At 39.9% G+C, this 20087-nt stretch overlaps 1 pseudogene; it reads right to left on the bottom strand.

Annotated features, from left to right (window-relative positions):
* Positions 1–14096: 14096 nt before the first annotated feature.
* The window catches only part of LOC120026235, a 10524-nt pseudogene continuing 4533 nt past the window's right edge, over positions 14097–20087 (bottom strand).

The following is a 20087-nucleotide window of genomic DNA, read 5'->3' as shown; positions in this document are numbered from 1 at the left end:
ATGTAATATGTATAGTAGTAACTGTAGTAGTAACAGGGTTCTGTGTTCCATACCAGGCTCTGTTTAAGGATCCAGGTGTTTTTGACATACAGTACCAGTCAAAAGTTTGGACACACCTAATTCCAGGCTTTTTCTTTATTTTTACTATTTTCTACATTGTAAAATAATAGTGAAGACATCAAAACTATGAAATAACACATTTAGAATCATGTAGATTCTTCAAAGTGGCCACTCTTTGCCTTGATGACAGCTTTGCACGCCGGCTATCACCAGGTACTCCACCCTGCACCTATGTACAGTGTCGTGTCTTTGGCATCATTAAAGGTGAAGACTGTTATTTTATCAAATCAATTCTCCGTAATTATTATTATGTGATTAAACTAATCATGTAAATTTAATTAACTAGGAAGTCGGGGCACCACGGAAAATCTTCAGATTACAGTTATAATTTTCCGAATGTAACTCTTCAGATATTTTAATATCTGATCAACTAGTCTTCTATTAATTAATTATTCTTTACCTCACGTCAGTCTCATTTGAACGTTGTAAATTGTTGGTTATCTGCACGAACCCAGCCTTCACTATAAATCATCCATACACCAATTGGTTTAATCATTTATTTACTAACTAACTAATCACAGTTATGCACAAACAAACAAACAGTAGATATTGGTTACTAACAAATGATTCGGAAGATTCCCTAGTGGGCTAAGCCAATATGACGGCTTGGTGGACAAAGGGAAGTGGGTGTGGACTGAGAAATAAGCGGGAAAGACAAAAGGAATCACTACACAGTTGATAATTATATGGATTGAAATGCTAATCCTTTGCACATGAATGCTCACTCATTCGGGAATAATTGCAATCAATATATATTTACGCCCATGTGTCGTTGTGATCTTCTCTGTTGGAATCCGGTCTGTCTGCTGAAGAGTTCATCCGAGTCTCTCTCTCTCTCTTTCTGTTTCTGTGGTCTAAACTATTCGCAATCACAGCTCACGCTGTAGGTTTGCTCAATCTTGGTAATCAAACCTGTGCCACCTCAGCTTACACCGAAGTATGCGTGGTCTAAACTATTCACAATCACAGCTCACGCTGTGGGTTTGCTCAGTCTGAAGAGGATTTTCTTAGGAGGGGCTTTTATTCGTAACAATAGGAAAGGGCTGTTCCATGACGCCAGATCATGTCTGTGCTCATGGGGGCTGGCCAATGACTTAGTTAAACTTTTAAGGGAATACAATTCTCTCACATTAAAGGTTTAACATCACATTACATCATTTCATAAATAGTTTCATCTTTACTCATTCATTTTATACAAGAATTTGATGCAAACTGTCACGCCCTGGCCTTAGTTATCTTTATTTTCTGTAATATTTTGGTTAGGTCAGGGTGTGACAGGGGGGATGTTTGTGTTTTTGTCTTGTCTTGGGTGGTTGTAGTGTCTAGGGGGTTTTTGTTAGAGTGTATGGGTTAGTGTTGAGTGTAGGTTTCTAGGTATGTCTATGGTTGCCTGAATGGTTCTCAATCAGAGACAGCTGTCATTCATTTGTCTCTGATTGGGAGCCATATTTAAGGCAGCCATAGGCATTGGGCTGTTGTGGGTAATTGTCTATGTCTAACGTTAGTAGCTGTGTGTGCACTTTCGTTTGTAGCTTCACGTTCGTGGTTTATTGTTTTGTGTATTAGTTTGTATATTTGTTCGTTTCGTCTTCATCTCTAATAAAAGAAGATGTACTCATATCACTCTGCGTATTGGTCCGATCCATGCACCTCCTCAGACGAGGAGGAGAACGAACGTGACACAAACCTCATCACTGAGGCACCTGTATAAACCGAGTTAGGGTAATGTGGCTGTATTGTCTTTCATGAGGTCACAAACATGAAACAAAATGGACCGGGTCGTAGCTGGCTTCTCCACCGACCGTTTACACATTCTCCAAAATATGGATATTGTTCAGTTCTCAAATTCTGTGATGTAGTAGAAGTTCATTTGTTCTACTGTGAAACTCTCTCCATACTGCATGGCCAGCGAGAGTCTCTTTACGGAATTTATGACGTGGGGGTTAAGTTGTAAAACTGCCCCCCCCCCCCTCCCAACAGGAGAGGGGGTTGTTCACATCTCTGCTAGCCAATTCACAGAGAGTGCTAACATCATGACAACAGTATATAGTCATTGAACACGTATCACTTTATTAATGTTTACATACTGTTTTACCCACTTCATACTGTATGTATATACTGTATTCTAGTCAAGGCTTTTTATTCAGATAATGTCCATAATGTCTAGACACACACCATCATATACCTACATATTTATATTCCAGACTCTGACATAACTCGTTATAATATTTCTATATTTCTTAATTTCCTTTCTTACATTTTTTGGGGATCTGTGTGTATTGTTTTGTATTGTTCGGTATTACTGCACGGTTGGAGCTAGGAACATAAGCATTTCGATACCCCTGCAAAATACATGTACACGAGCAATACAATTTTAATTTGATTTTGATTTATGATCCTATTAAAGCTCACTACAGTTATAGTCATTAGATTGTGAATGAGGGGGTTTGAAGCAGGGCCTCCTGCGCAACAGAAGAGCGCATTAGCCCACTTAGCCAAAGCAACTCCTCAGGTCTCATGCAAGGTTGCTCATCACCTGAACATGCACGCCCACACACTGATTGAACAGTTCCATCTTCTGGCCAGCTTGATAAATGACACCAATTGTAAAGTCTGTAATCAAAGTACCATGGTTGTTAGAGAATGTAACTCTTTATTGAATACATTACGTGTAGATCCCAGTGGAACCTACCTCTATATACTTCACATTGCACCTGGTAACCTTCCCTAGTCAAAGTAAATCAGATCAAGGACAGGTATTTGACAAATGATTTAACACACACCTCCATGTATTGTCTATAGCAGGGCTATTCAAACCTGGGCCTCATGATCTACTAACTACAGAACTGCTGGTTTTCATCCTTCCCCTCTAATCAGGGACTGATTCAGACCTGGTCAGTGGATTATCTGGCCAATCAATGACATGCTTGTTATTTCTGTGTCTAGATCAGGTTACGGTTAAGCACTTTGTGACAAATGTTTTTGTAAAAAAGCACTATACTTTGATATATTGATCAGTGAGAAGAGGGACAGAAGGGGAGAAGAGGAAACCAGCAGTACTGTGGAGGGACCTGGAGGGGCTGGAGATGAATAGTCCTGATCTATAGCATGTCTGTAGCTCCGTACAGTACAGTCATTTCACCACTGCATGCCCCATCAAAATTACCCAGAAGAACGGACGGACATCTGCCCACAGAACAAGGAACTCACCAGAATGATACAGTCATCTTTGACCCAGATTAACATGGCTGCTCGTCCACAGAACAGCAGCAGGGATGTAGTGGAGTGGAAACACACCTAAACACAGACTACACCACTGGTTATTTTGTGAATTGTGTTGTTAACACACCTGGCTGTTATACCAAATTAGCATTGTTACCTGTAGTGTTTGTGTTACTCTCTATGTTATCTCAACCAGCTAGTGTTTGTGTTACTCTCTATGTTATCTCAACCAGCTAGTGTTTGTGTTACTCTCTATGTTATCTCAACCAGCTAGTGTTTGTGTTACTCTCTATGTTATCTCAACCAGCTAGTGTTTGTGTTACTCTCTATGTTATCTCAACCAGCTAGTGTTTGTGTTACTCTCTATGTTATCTCAACCAGCTAGTGTTTGTGTTACTCTCTATGTTATCTCAACCAGCTAGTGTTTGTGTTACTCTCTATGTTATCTCAACCAGCTAGTGTTTGTGTTACTCTCTATGTTATCTCAACCAGCTAGTGTTTGTGTTACTCTCTATGTTATCTCAACCAGCTAGTGTTTGTGTTACTCTCTATGTTATCTCAACCAGCTAGTGTTTGTGTTACTCTCTATGTTATCTCAACCAGCTAGTGTTTGTGTTACTCTCTATGTTATCTCAACCAGCTAGTGTTTGTGTTACTCTCTATGTTATCTCAACCAGCTAGTGTTTGTGTTACTCTCTATGTTATCTCAACCAGCTAGTGTTTGTGTTACTCTCTATGTTATCTCAACCAGCTAGTGTTTGTGTTACTCTCTATGTTATCTCAACCAGCTAGTGTTTGTGTTACTCTCTATGTTATCTCAACCAGCTAGTGTTTGTGTTACTCTCTATGTTATCTCAACCAGCTAGTGTTTGTGTTACTCTCTATGTTATCTCAACCAGCTAGTGTTTGTGTTACTCTCTATGTTATCTCAACCAGCTAGTGTTTGTGTTACTCTCTATGTTATCTCAACCAGCTAGTGTTTGTGTTACTCTCTATGTTATCTCAACCAGCTAGTGTTGTGTTACTCTCTATGTTATCTCAACCAGCTAGTGTTTGTGTTACTCTCTATGTTATCTCAACCAGCTAGTGTTTGTGTTACTCTCTATGTTATCTCAACCAGCTAGTGTTTGTGTTACTCTCTATGTTATCTCAACCAGCTAGTGTTTGTGTTACTCTCTATGTTATCTCAACCAGCTAGTGTTTGTGTTACTCTCTATGTTATCTCAACCAGCTAGTGTTTGTGTTACTCTCTATGTTATCTCAACCAGCTAGTGTTTGTGTTACTCTCTATGTTATCTCAACCAGCTAGTGTTTGTGTTACTCTCTATGTTATCTCAACCAGCTAGTGTTTGTGTTACTCTCTATGTTATCTCAACCAGCTAGTGTTTGTGTTACTCTCTATGTTATCTCAACCAGCTAGTGTTTGTGTTACTCTCTATGTTATCTCAACCAGCTAGTGTTTGTGTTACTCTCTATGTTATCTCAACCAGCTAGTGTTTGTGTTACTCTCTATGTTATCTCAACCAGCTAGTGTTTGTGTTACTCTCTATGTTATCTCAACCAGCTAGTGTTTGTGTTACTCTCTATGTTATCTCAACCAGCTAGTGTTTGTGTTACTCTCTATGTTATCTCAACCAGCTAGTGTTTGTGTTACTCTCTATGTTATCTCAACCAGCTAGTGTTTGTGTTACTCTCTATGTTATCTCAACCAGCTAGTGTTTGTGTTACTCTCTATGTTATCTCAACCAGCTAGTGTTTGTGTTACTCTCTATGTTATCTCAACCAGCTAGTGTTTGTGTTACTCTCTATGTTATCTCAACCAGCTAGTGTTTGTGTTACTCTCTATGTTATCTCAACCAGCTAGTGTTTGTGTTACTCTCTATGTTATCTCAACCAGCTAGTGTTTGTGTTACTCTCTATGTTATCTCAACCAGCTAGTGTTTGTGTTACTCTCTATGTTATCTCAACCAGCTAGTGTTTGTGTTACTCTCTATGTTATCTCAACCAGCTAGTGTTTGTGTTACTCTCTATGTTATCTCAACCAGCTAGTGTTTGTGTTACTCTCTATGTTATCTCAACCAGCTAGTGTTTGTGTTACTCTCTATGTTATCTCAACCAGCTAGTGTTTGTGTTACTCTCTATGTTATCTCAACCAGCTAGTGTTTGTGTTACTCTCTATGTTATCTCAACCAGCTAGTGTTTGTGTTACTCTCTATGTTATCTCAACCAGCTAGTGTTTGTGTTACTCTCTATGTTATCTCAACCAGCTAGTGTTTGTGTTACTCTCTATGTTATCTCAACCAGCTAGTGTTTGTGTTACTCTCTATGTTATCTCAACCAGCTAGTGTTTGTGTTACTCTCTATGTTATCTCAACCAGCTAGTGTTTGTGTTACTCTCTATGTTATCTCAACCAGCTAGTGTTTGTGTTACTCTCTATGTTATCTCAACCAGCTAGTGTTTGTGTTACTCTCTATGTTATCTCAACCAGCTAGTGTTTGTGTTACTCTCTATGTTATCTCAACCAGCTAGTGTTTGTGTTACTCTCTATGTTATCTCAACCAGCTAGTGTTTGTGTTACTCTCTATGTTATCTCAACCAGCTAGTGTTTGTGTTACTCTCTATGTTATCTCAACCAGCTAGTGTTTGTGTTACTCTCTATGTTATCTCAACCAGCTAGTGTTTGTGTTACTCTCTATGTTATCTCAACCAGCTAGTGTTTGTGTTACTCTCTATGTTATCTCAACCAGCTAGTGTTTGTGTTACTCTCTATGTTATCTCAACCAGCTAGTGTTTGTGTTACTCTCTATGTTATCTCAACCAGCTAGTGTTTGTGTTACTCTCTATGTTATCTCAACCAGCTAGTGTTTGTGTTACTCTCTATGTTATCTCAACCAGCTAGTGTTTGTGTTACTCTCTATGTTATCTCAACCAGCTAGTGTTTGTGTTACTCTCTATGTTATCTCAACCAGCTAGTGTTTGTGTTACTCTCTATGTTATCTCAACCAGCTAGTGTTTGTGTTACTCTCTATGTTATCTCAACCAGCTAGTGTTTGTGTTACTCTCTATGTTATCTCAACCAGCTAGTGTTTGTGTTACTCTCTATGTTATCTCAACCAGCTAGTGTTTGTGTTACTCTCTATGTTATCTCAACCAGCTAGTGTTTGTGTTACTCTCTATGTTATCTCAACCAGCTAGTGTTTGTGTTACTCTCTATGTTATCTCAACCAGCTAGTGTTTGTGTTACTCTCTATGTTATCTCAACCAGCTAGTGTTTGTGTTACTCTCTATGTTATCTCAACCAGCTAGTGTTTGTGTTACTCTCTATGTTATCTCAACCAGCTAGTGTTTGTGTTACTCTCTATGTTATCTCAACCAGCTAGTGTTTGTGTTACTCTCTATGTTATCTCAACCAGCTAGTGTTTGTGTTACTCTCTATGTTATCTCAACCAGCTAGTGTTTGTGTTACTCTCTATGTTATCTCAACCAGCTAGTGTTTGTGTTACTCTCTATGTTATCTCAACCAGCTAGTGTTTGTGTTACTCTCTATGTTATCTCAACCAGCTAGTGTTTGTGTTACTCTCTATGTTATCTCAACCAGCTAGTGTTTGTGTTACTCTCTATGTTATCTCAACCAGCTAGTGTTTGTGTTACTCTCTATGTTATCTCAACCAGCTAGTGTTTGTGTTACTCTCTATGTTATCTCAACCAGCTAGTGTTTGTGTTACTCTCTATGTTATCTCAACCAGCTAGTGTTTGTGTTACTCTCTATGTTATCTCAACCAGCTAGTGTTTGTGTTACTCTCTATGTTATCTCAACCAGCTAGTGTTTGTGTTACTCTCTATGTTATCTCAACCAGCTAGTGTTTGTGTTACTCTCTATGTTATCTCAACCAGCTAGTGTTTGTGTTACTCTCTATGTTATCTCAACCAGCTAGTGTTTGTGTTACTCTCTATGTTATCTCAACCAGCTAAGCTAGTGTTTGTGTTACTCTCTATGTTATCTCAACCAGCTAGTGTTTGTGTTACTCTCTATGTTATCTCAACCAGCTAGTGTTTGTGTTACTCTCTATGTTATCTCAACCAGCTAGTGTTTGTGTTACTCTCTATGTTATCTCAACCAGCTAGTGTTTGTGTTACTCTCTATGTTATCTCAACCAGCTAGTGTTTGTGTTACTCTCTATGTTATCTCAACCAGCTAGTGTTTGTGTTACTCTCTATGTTATCTCAACCAGCTAGTGTTTGTGTTACTCTCTATGTTATCTCAACCAGCTAGTGTTTGTGTTACTCTCTATGTTATCTCAACCAGCTAGTGTTTGTGTTACTCTCTATGTTATCTCAACCAGCTAGTGTTTGTGTTACTCTCTATGTTATCTCAACCAGCTAGTGTTTGTGTTACTCTCTATGTTATCTCAACCAGCTAGTGTTTGTGTTACTCTCTATGTTATCTCAACCAGCTAGTGTTTGTGTTACTCTCTATGTTATCTCAACCAGCTAGTGTTTGTGTTACTCTCTATGTTATCTCAACCAGCTAGTGTTTGTGTTACTCTCTATGTTATCTCAACCAGCTAGTGTTTGTGTTACTCTCTATGTTATCTCAACCAGCTAGTGTTTGTGTTACTCTCTATGTTATCTCAACCAGCTAGTGTTTGTGTTACTCTCTATGTTATCTCAACCAGCTAGTGTTTGTGTTACTCTCTATGTTATCTCAACCAGCTAGTGTTTGTGTTACTCTCTATGTTATCTCAACCAGCTAGTGTTTGTGTTACTCTCTATGTTATCTCAACCAGCTAGTGTTTGTGTTACTCTCTATGTTATCTCAACCAGCTAGTGTTTGTGTTACTCTCTATGTTATCTCAACCAGCTAGTGTTTGTGTTACTCTCTATGTTATCTCAACCAGCTAGTGTTTGTGTTACTCTCTATGTTATCTCAACCAGCTAGTGTTTGTGTTACTCTCTATGTTATCTCAACCAGCTAGTGTTTGTGTTACTCTCTATGTTATCTCAACCAGCTAGTGTTTGTGTTACTCTCTATGTTATCTCAACCAGCTAGTGTTTGTGTTACTCTCTATGTTATCTCAACCAGCTAGTGTTTGTGTTACTCTCTATGTTATCTCAACCAGCTAGTGTTTGTGTTACTCTCTATGTTATCTCAACCAGCTAGTGTTTGTGTTACTCTCTATGTTATCTCAACCAGCTAGTGTTTGTGTTACTCTCTATGTTATCTCAACCAGCTAGTGTTTGTGTTACTCTCTATGTTATCTCAACCAGCTAGTGTTTGTGTTACTCTCTATGTTATCTCAACCAGCTAGTGTTTGTGTTACTCTCTATGTTATCTCAACCAGCTAGTGTTTGTGTTACTCTCTATGTTATCTCAACCAGCTAGTGTTTGTGTTACTCTCTATGTTATCTCAACCAGCTAGTGTTTGTGTTACTATGTTATCTCAACCAGCTAGTGTTTGTGTTACTCTCTATGTATCTCAACCAGCTAGTGTTTGTGTTACTCTCTATGTTATCTCAACCAGCTAGTGTTTGTGTTACTCTCTATGTTATCTCAACCAGCTAGTGTTTGTGTTACTCTCTATGTTATCTCAACCAGCTAGTGTTTGTGTTACTCTCTATGTTATCTCAACCAGCTAGTGTTTGTGTTACTCTCTATGTTATCTCAACCAGCTAGTGTTTGTGTTACTCTCTATGTTATCTCAACCAGCTAGTGTTTGTGTTACTCTCTATGTTATCTCAACCAGCTAGTGTTTGTGTTACTCTCTATGTTATCTCAACCAGCTAGTGTTTGTGTTACTCTCTATGTTATCTCAACCAGCTAGTGTTTGTGTTACTCTCTATGTTATCTCAACCAGCTAGTGTTTGTGTTACTCTCTATGTTATCTCAACCAGCTAGTGTTTGTGTTACTCTCTATGTTATCTCAACCAGCTAGTGTTTGTGTTACTCTCTATGTTATCTCAACCAGCTAGTGTTTGTGTTACTCTCTATGTTATCTCAACCAGCTAGTGTTTGTGTTACTCTCTATGTTATCTCAACCAGCTAGTGTTTGTGTTACTCTCTATGTTATCTCAACCAGCTAGTGTTTGTGTTACTCTCTATGTTATCTCAACCAGCTAGTGTTTGTGTTACTCTCTATGTTATCTCAACCAGCTAGTGTTTGTGTTACTCTCTATGTTATCTCAACCAGCTAGTGTTTGTGTTACTCTCTATGTTATCTCAACCAGCTAGTGTTTGTGTTACTCTCTATGTTATCTCAACCAGCTAGTGTTTGTGTTACTCTCTATGTTATCTCAACCAGCTAGTGTTTGTGTTACTCTCTATGTTATCTCAACCAGCTAGTGTTTGTGTTACTCTCTATGTTATCTCAACCAGCTAGTGTTTGTGTTACTCTCTATGTTATCTCAACCAGCTAGTGTTTGTGTTACTCTCTATGTTATCTCACCAGCTAGTGTTTGTGTTACTCTCTATGTTATCTCAACCAGCTAGTGTTTGTGTTACTCTCTATGTTATCTCAACCAGCTAGTGTTTGTGTTACTCTCTATGTTATCTCAACCAGCTAGTGTTTGTGTTACTCTCTATGTTATCTCAACCAGCTAGTGTTTGTGTTACTCTCTATGTTATCTCAACCAGCTAGTGTTTGTGTTACTCTCTATGTTATCTCAACCAGCTAGTGTTTGTGTTACTCTCTATGTTATCTCAACCAGCTAGTGTTTGTGTTACTCTCTATGTTATCTCAACCAGCTAGTGTTTGTGTTACTCTCTATGTTATCTCAACCAGCTAGTGTTTGTGTTACTCTCTATGTTATCTCAACCAGCTAGTGTTTGTGTTACTCTCTATGTTATCTCAACCAGCTAGTGTTTGTGTTACTCTCTATGTTATCTCAACCAGCTAGTGTTTGTGTTACTCTCTATGTTATCTCAACCAGCTAGTGTTTGTGTTACTCTCTATGTTATCTCAACCAGCTAGTGTTTGTGTTACTCTCTATGTTATCTCAACCAGCTAGTGTTTGTGTTACTCTCTATGTTATCTCAACCAGCTAGTGTTTGTGTTACTCTCTATGTTATCTCAACCAGCTAGTGTTTGTGTTACTCTCTATGTTATCTCAACCAGCTAGTGTTTGTGTTACTCTCTATGTTATCTCAACCAGCTAGTGTTTGTGTTACTCTCTATGTTATCTCAACCAGCTAGTGTTTGTGTTACTCTCTATGTTATCTCAACCAGCTAGTGTTTGTGTTACTCTCTATGTTATCTCAACCAGCTAGTGTTTGTGTTACTCTCTATGTTATCTCAACCAGCTAGTGTTTGTGTTACTCTCTATGTTATCTCAACCAGCTAGTGTTTGTGTTACTCTCTATGTTATCTCAACCAGCTAGTGTTTGTGTTACTCTCTATGTTATCTCAACCAGCTAGTGTTTGTGTTACTCTCTATGTTATCTCAACCAGCTAGTGTTTGTGTTACTCTCTATGTTATCTCAACCAGCTAGTGTTTGTGTTACTCTCTATGTTATCTCAACCAGCTAGTGTTTGTGTTACTCTCTATGTTATCTCAACCAGCTAGTGTTTGTGTTACTCTCTATGTTATCTCAACCAGCTAGTGTTTGTGTTACTCTCTATGTTATCTCAACCAGCTAGTGTTTGTGTTACTCTCTATGTTATCTCAACCAGCTAGTGTTTGTGTTACTCTCTATGTTATCTCAACCAGCTAGTGTTTGTGTTACTCTCTATGTTATCTCAACCAGCTAGTGTTTGTGTTACTCTCTATGTTATCTCAACCAGCTAGTGTTTGTGTTACTCTCTATGTTATCTCAACCAGCTAGTGTTTGTGTTACTCTCTATGTTATCTCAACCAGCTAGTGTTTGTGTTACTCTCTATGTTATCTCAACCAGCTAGTGTTTGTGTTACTCTCTATGTTATCTCAACCAGCTAGTGTTTGTGTTACTCTCTATGTTATCTCAACCAGCTAGTGTTTGTGTTACTCTCTATGTTATCTCAACCAGCTAGTGTTTGTGTTACTCTCTATGTTATCTCAACCAGCTAGTGTTTGTGTTACTCTCTATGTTATCTCAACCAGCTAGTGTTTGTGTTACTCTCTATGTTATCTCAACCAGCTAGTGTTTGTGTTACTCTCTATGTTATCTCAACCAGCTAGTGTTTGTGTTACTCTCTATGTTATCTCAACCAGCTAGTGTTTGTGTTACTCTCTATGTTATCTCAACCAGCTAGTGTTTGTGTTACTCTCTATGTTATCTCAACCAGCTAGTGTTTGTGTTACTCTCTATGTTATCTCAACCAGCTAGTGTTTGTGTTACTCTCTATGTTATCTCAACCAGCTAGTGTTTGTGTTACTCTCTATGTTATCTCAACCAGCTAGTGTTTGTGTTACTCTCTATGTTATCTCAACCAGCTAGTGTTTGTGTTACTCTCTATGTTATCTCAACCAGCTAGTGTTTGTGTTACTCTCTATGTTATCTCAACCAGCTAGTGTTTGTGTTACTCTCTATGTTATCTCAACCAGCTAGTGTTTGTGTTACTCTCTATGTTATCTCAACCAGCTAGTGTTTGTGTTACTCTCTATGTTATCTCAACCAGCTAGTGTTTGTGTTACTCTCTATGTTATCTCAACCAGCTAGTGTTTGTGTTACTCTCTATGTTATCTCAACCAGCTAGTGTTTGTGTTACTCTATCTCAACCAGCTAGTGTTATATCTCAACCAGCTAGTGTTTGTGTTACTCTCTATGTTATCTCAACCAGCTAGTGTTTGTGTTACTCTCTATGTTATCTCAACCAGCTAGTGTTTGTGTTACTCTCTATGTTATCTCAACCAGCTAGTGTTTGTGTTACTCTCTATGTTATCTCAACCAGCTAGTGTTTGTGTTACTCTCTATGTTATCTCAACCAGCTAGTGTTTGTGTTACTCTCTATGTTATCTCAACCAGCTAGTGTTTGTGTTACTCTCTATGTTATCTCAACCAGCTAGTGTTGTGTTACTCTCTATGTTATCTCAACCAGCTAGTGTTTGTGTTACTCTCTATGTTATCTCAACCAGCTAGTGTTTGTGTTACTCTCTATGTTATCTCAACCAGCTAGTGTTTGTGTTACTCTCTATGTTATCTCAACCAGCTAGTGTTTGTGTTACTCTCTATGTTATCTCAACAGCTAGTGTTTGTGTTACTCTCTATGTTATCTCAACCAGCTAGTGTTTGTGTTACTCTCTATGTTATCTCAACCAGCTAGTGTTTGTGTTACTCTCTATGTTATCTCAACCAGCTAGTGTTTGTGTTACTCTCTAGTGTTTCTCAAACCAGCTAGTGTTTGTGTTACTCCTATGTTATCTCAACCAGCTAGTGTTTAGCCACCTTCATGTTTTTCTACAACTACATCCCTGTAGCAGAGACACAAAAACAGAACACACAACATAAATACTTTAGTAACACACATGCAAAGTTTCCTATTTTTAACAGAAGTGTAGTTAAGAGTTTGTTTCATACAGAGAGTGACGTGATGAGGGATGGATGGCTGCAAGTGATGCAGTAGGACAAGCTGAAAGACAAACTCATTAACACACCATTAACCATTAACTCTTCTTGAACTGCACTGTTGGTTAAGGGCTTGTAAGTAAGCATTTCATGGTAAGGTCTACACTTGTTGTATTCGCCGCATGTGACAAATAAAGTTTGAATTGATTTGGAAACCAGTCAGACACTTCAGTGAGTCAAGTCAACTCATTAACATCGACCCCAACCCATGGTTGGGAAATTAACAATGTTTGAATATATACAATATATTATACACACACACACACAATATCATACATACACACACACATACTGTACATTTACACAAATGATCCATACCTGGTCAAATGCAAAAGCATGTACTGCAATGATGCCATTATGATAGTGCAAAGTCATGAATATGTTAAAGGCATAGTTCACTCCAAACTATACTTTTAGGTTTCAGTGAAATAGGTTAAATATCCCTTAACATGCCAACAGAGTCGTGTGCTCACAAGAGCTTAAGCCTGAAACCTAAATTGACGCTTCTCTAGTTAGGATTCTGCCCTTAGAGAATGGTTATGTTGTAACGTATAGTAACTATGGTACCCAGGCTGACTAAAGAACGTATCTTATCACCTAACTTGTATTCATGTCAGACCCGTAGCACTGAGGACAGAAGCAATAGGTACCTTTGATTGAACTTAGGCTAAGATTAGAATGGCTTTTCATATCTCATCAAGTTAAAACCTCCTGCTTTCTGCTTAACAGAGCTGAATATTGATCACTGCCCAAACGAAACGCCTGGATATTCAACAACAAATAACCTAAAACAAACAGCTGGTTTGGAATGCCAAGGTTGAAAAATAGGTTAGGCAAGATAGTCCGGTCTTGGGCAGAAACAGCAATCATCTCTCTACCTGGGCAGAGCCCTCCAGAAGGTGAATAAATAGCGTTCAACTCTTCCCACGCACTCCACCCCGAATTCCAGCTCCACCCCTCTGGTCGCAGGTACAGAGTACCTAAGGTTTAAAAAAATATGGCTAAGGGCTCTTTTATTCCAAATGCAACTTAACAAAATGTTGGACTAATTGCACTTTAGCACTTGCACTTCAACATGTAGCCCTTTACTTGAACACGCTATCATAAGGCCTACATACCACTGTCTTAAAACAATGTTACATATGTAGTCCTTATGACAGTGTTCAACTAAAGCCTAATGGGTACATGAGTGAAGACTGCTGGGTAGTGTAGTTCTACATCAAGACGTTGCCGCGTGTGTCAGGCAGTCGTAGTCCCACCAGGCCTCCTCCCACTAGTACAGCCGACCCAGCAGTGGGGATGGTCTTTGTGATGCCAACCAGAGAGCAAGATCAGGTTCCCCAACACCGCTGCCAGCTTACACATGGCATTACAGAACCAAAACCTGTACCCCTGGAGAGGAAAAGGAGGGCAGAGGAGAGAGTCAACGATGGAGGGTGTGTGTTTGTGTGTGTGGCTGTGTGTGTGTGTGTGTCGTGCCTGCCTGCGTGTTGTACCCACTCCTATCAGTCGGGTAGAGCTCAGCAGTAACAACGTCCAGGGAGTTCCAGGCTGATATACTGAGGCCGTTATAGAGACACAGCATGAAGATCATCATAGACTCACTTGTCCCAAACCACAGGAAGAAACAACTGATGCCTGACAGACCCATGGAGCCCCCTGGGGGAAAAACATGCTATTACACATCATATCACAACAAAAGACATGATAACAGATTACAAATACATTCTCTTTTTGGTGATACATTTTTTTTATTCATTTCATAGGTACTGATATGTAAAACCCAGGGGGACAGTCACAAAATCGAACATTTGTCTGAATATCAAATACATACTCTGTATGAAGTAGAATTTCAAATTTACCCAGCATGCTCAGGCGCGCTATCTTGTCCATGAGAAGGGCGGAGACTATGTTGCCGGGCAACACGGCAAGCGTCCCCAGGAAGTTGACCAAGTAGACCCAGTAGGCGCTGTAGTCATCATCAAAGGTCATCTGACAGCCCGTCTTGTTGTGGTGGAACGAACTGTTGATCACCCTCGACCCCACCAGCTTAGAATCGTCAATATCTGGAGAAAGACAAAGAGAGAAATAGAGAATCAGACAAGTGTACTATTTTGACTCCTTTATGTTCTGTTTGTCTGGCAGGTGAACTTTCTGAATGGACACTGTGCTGGGTTTATACTTATATCTAATGCTGCTTCCATGGGCCTTTAACTCTGAGACATGGTCTCGCCTGCCTCTTGTGAGTGTACTCTTCTCTTGATGAAGGGAAGGTAGAACAGGGCCGGGGGGTCAGAAATATGGTCCGTCTGCAAATATGGTCCGTCTGCAAATATGGTCCGTCTGCAAAACATCCCAGGTCTTTTAGGGTAAACTACGTAACTCTCCCCTGATGGAAAAGCTATTAATACACGACATCACAGAGAAAGAGCAAAGGCAGCAAACACTATGCCCTTTTCATACCTCTATTCCTCCCTTCCACCCTCCTCACCCCCTTCCTCTCTGTGTCGCTGCTTGAGGCAATGAGACTATGTCTCCCATGAGGCTTTGCCACCAAGCTCACACGCCCAGATTGTTTTCATGTTCAGCTGTTTCCTAAATGCTGAGATGGAACCGTTTCTAAACCTGCGGCCCCTCATGGTCTGAGTCAGCTGAACCACATCGTGGCCGTTAGCGGTCCCCCCTAATTCACTACTCCCTCAGAGACCCTGCCTTTCCTGGTTCAACTATTAGTCAGCTCCTCTTATAATTAGATTGTACTCCACATGAACCCTCCTTCATAAGGGCTACATAACACAGTCGTAATAAATGATATAACAGATGTACAGATGTACAGTATTGAAAGATAACGTTAACCAAGAACTGTGCTCAAGTGTACAGTGAGATGATATTACAGCGTGCATTGGTCTGTGTAATGTCAAGGCAAAATAGAAAAGATATCTTTCCTTCCCTCCACCTCACTTTAGAACACCGTATTTCCATCCCTAATCTTCTATCAGATAGAATTGAACTGCTGCAGGAGGGACAGGAAGAGACAGAGTAGAGAGAGAGAGAGACAGAGAGGGCGCAGGGGAGAGAGAGAGGGATACAGAGAGAGACCAGAGAGAGAGCAGAGAGAGACAGAGCAGAGAGAGAGAGAGAGAGGGAGACAGAGAGGGAACACAGAGAGAGCAGAGAGATAAAGACAGAGAGGGCGAGGGGGGAGAGAGAGAGACAGAGCAGAGAGAGAGAGACAGAGAGAGAAGAAGAGAGAGCAGAGAGAGACGAAAAAATTAACAAAAAACAGAGAAACTAGAATGCTATTTGGCCCTAAACAGAGAGTACACAGCGGCAGAAATACTGACCACTGTGACTGACCCAAACTTAAGGAAAGCTTTGACTATGTACAGACTCAGTGAGCATAGCCTTGCTATTGAGAAGGGCCCCGTAGCAGACATGGCTCTCAAGAGAGACAGGCTATTGTGCTCACTGCCCACAAAAATGAGGTGGAAACTGACTGCACTTCTAACCTCCTGCCAATGTTGACCATATTAGAGAGACATATTTCCCTCATATTACACAGATCCACAAGAATTCGAAAACAATCCATTTTTAAACTCCCATATCACTGGGTGAAATTCCACAGTGTTGCCTATCCAGCACAGTGAAGATTTGTGACCTGTTGTCCACAAGAAAAGGGCAACCATGAAGAACAAACACCATTTGTAAATACAACCCATATTAATGGTTATTTATTTTCCCTTGTGTACTTTAACCATTTGTACATTGTTACAACATTGTAATATATATATATGACATTTGTAATGTCTTTATTGTTTGAAACTTCTGTATGTGTAATGTTTACTGTTCATTTTTATTGTTTATTTCACTTTTGTATATTATTATTATCTACTCACTTGCTTGGCAATGTTAACACATGTTTTCCCATGCCAATAAAGCCCCTTGAATGAATTATTGAATACAAGAGCAGAGAGAGAGAGAGAGAGAGAGAGGAGACAAGAGGAGGGAACACAGAGAGAGAAGAGAGATAGATAGAGTGCAGTAGAGAGAGAGGGAGGAGAGGGAGAGAGAGATAGGAGGAAAAGAAGAGGAGGAGAGGAAGAGAGTAGTCTGAAGGGTTTTGTGGAGGCAGGGGGACCCTCACTCTATACCATGGTTGCCTGTGAGGAAGAGATCGTCTCAGAATGAATGATATAACATTTGAAGTAAACAACCAAGTGTGTGTGTCTATGTGTGTGTGTTTGTGTGCGAGCACGTGCGCATACCAGGGTTTCTGTTAGGAAAGTGGCGCAGACATTTGAACGGCAACATTGTTAATTTAAGGACATTTGAGAATTTGCAGACCATATGCGTTTAGTGTATACTCTGATTAGGGTTCCACCCACGGTGCTCAGAATGACAGAAATCCCTTCTTAGATGATGGTAAAGCATGTTAACGAACAGGCATGTCGAGGATGCAACGATGTGCGGTCTTTCTTACCCAATTCTGATGTGCACTTTGAACATGTTAAAATAACTGTAAATAACATTTACTTTTCCCTCGGCCACAAGACGAGTAAGGAACAGCAAATCACTAGCCTATGTCAATCTACTATATTAGAAAAGTGTAGGCTACCTAGTCCTATTGGTCAGCTCTTGAGAAAGACATGTCATATTCCAAACAGTTGTGGGACAATAGATCCCAAATTCAAACAAGCAGTAGCTAGGATACATTTAAAAAATATGTTAAAAAGCAATGATTTCTGATGCAACAGATCAGAAGCTTCAGTTTAAAATATGATGTTATTCACATTATAAGCGCAGCAATGCAAACAAGGCATAGACTACACGCAAATGTTCTTTCCATAACGCAGTTAGCGGGAAAATACAGTCAAAAGCACACTGCCATTGCGGAGCGGTTTGATGTGACAGAGAATGAAAATATCTGTTTAGAAAGAGAGGAGATCTAATAAGCTAGTTAATCAAGTTAGACATGCCTCATAATATCTATTAAAACGTTCAGGTTTCAAAAATATGTATATGTTTTCAAATGCTACTGCCAAAGTGGTGTGATGCGCTGATGAAGCCTGCCTCCGTTGCCGTTTGATGCCAAGTTCAACACAACGGGAACTCGGATCTCAGACTTCTGACAGTGGGTTTAAGGACAACTGGTAAAATTCAAACTCAGGAACTTGAGCCTCTTCCTAAAGCTCCGACTTCCGACCTGAAGATCTCTGACGTCATGATTTCACATCGTATTTTCAGAGTTCCCAGATGTCTTGAAAGCACCACAAGATGCTGTAGCAGCAGCTCAGCAGGTCTGACAGATTTTCCACTTAAAGGCTCTGTATCTGTATGCTGTACGAGTGTGATAAAAAAGATACATAACAAATGTACTGTACACCGCCAATTTAATTCCACTAAATTAGCAAATTAACCATAGATCGATAAGCATGACCAGATCAAATGTATTTCCACGACTGGTATTTCCAACAAAGAACAGGCTAAAAATCATATTTTCACAATGAGATTTTTCTTCTTCTCTGAGACAATTGGCCGGCTTCAATTTTATCGCCTATGACAAAGACATTACCGGCTAATGGAAACCCTGGCGCATACATGCCTGTGTGGGAGTGTGTGTGGACTCACCTTTGTTTATAAAAGAAGGCTTCTACGAAGGTGCAGTTCTTGATAATGAGCCCACTGTTGACACACGTGTCAAAGTAGCAGTCTGAAACGTAGAGTCTATAAAGGTGACGGACTTCAACTCATACTGATGAACCTAGAGAGGAGGAGAGAGAGGAGGAGGAGAGAAGAGGGGGAGAGGAGGAAGGAAGAGAGGAGAGGAGGAAAATAAGAATAAAGAGATGAATACAGTAAAGAAAAAATCAATTGTACCATCAACACTTATTTTTGGTCTATCTCAAAGCAGAGGAGTTGAGATAGTGATAGAGCAAATAAAGATTGATGTATCCCCTTCCAGTAAACACGCGGTGTGAGATACTCAGCTGGGAGAACAGCCTGGCCTGTACGCTGACTCAGCCCTTTCTATCCATAGAGATAAGGTATACACGTTATACTGTACTGGACTTCTGATTAAACACTTTACAAAACAAAGACGAAACGCAAGTCCACAGGCCAGTATTGTTTATACAAACACAACACACATTAACCAGGGGTTCTAGTGGAAGGGGGTTAGTACGTCAATATGTTCCTGTGATATTGTGTGTCTGTATGTCCCAGTTTGCCTGTCTCTTATCCACCCCTACAGCTCCTGTATTAGCTCCTGCCTTGATCTAATCTAATGTACCGTTATTACAGTTGTGAAGTCGGAAGTTTATACAATCCCTTAGGTTGGAGTCTTAAAACTGTTTTTTCAACCACTCCACAAATTTCTTGTTAACAAACTATAGTTTTTGGAAAGTCAGTTAGGACATCTACTTTGTGCATGACACAAGTCATTTTTCCAACAATTGTTTACAGACAGATTATTTCACTTATAATTCCTGTATCGCAATTCCGTGGGTCAGAAGTTTTACATACACTAAGTTGACTGTGCCTTAACAGACTTGGAAAATTCCCAGAAATGATGTCATGGCTTTAGAAGCTTCTGATAGGCTAATTGACAATAATTTGAGTCAATTGGAGTGTAACCTGTGGATGTATTTCAAGGCCTACCTATCAAACCGTGCCCCTTTGCTTGATATCATGGGGAAAATCAAAGAATCAGCCAGACTAGAAAACAAAATTGTAGACCTCCACAGGCTGGTTCATCCTGCGGAGCAATTTTCAAACGCCTGAAGGTACCACGATCATCTGTACAAACAATAGTACGCAAGTATAAACACCATGGACCATGCAGCCGTCATACCGCTCAGGAAGGAACGACGTGTTCTGTCTCCAGAGATGAACGTACTTTTGTGAAAAGTGCAATATAATCCCAGACAACAGCAAAGGACCTTGTGAGATGCTGGAGGAAACATGTACAAAAGTTCATATATCCCAGTAAAAATGAGTCCTATATTGACATAACCTGAAGGCGCGCTCATGCATAGGAAGAAGCCACGCTCAACTCATAAAAAAGCAGACTACGGTTTGCAACTGCATATGGGGACAAAGATTGTCTTTTGGGGAAATGTCCTCTGGTCTGATGACAAAAAATATACTGTTTGGCCATATTGACCATCGTTATGTTTGGAGGAAAAAGGGGAGGCCCACAAAGTATC

This window comes from Salvelinus namaycush, chromosome 31 (genome assembly GCF_016432855.1).
Source record: "Salvelinus namaycush isolate Seneca chromosome 31, SaNama_1.0, whole genome shotgun sequence".
Taxonomy (NCBI): Eukaryota; Metazoa; Chordata; class Actinopteri; order Salmoniformes; family Salmonidae; genus Salvelinus; species Salvelinus namaycush.
The sequence above is the reverse complement of the archived record's forward strand: the minus strand, read 5'-3'. Positions and strand labels throughout refer to the sequence as shown.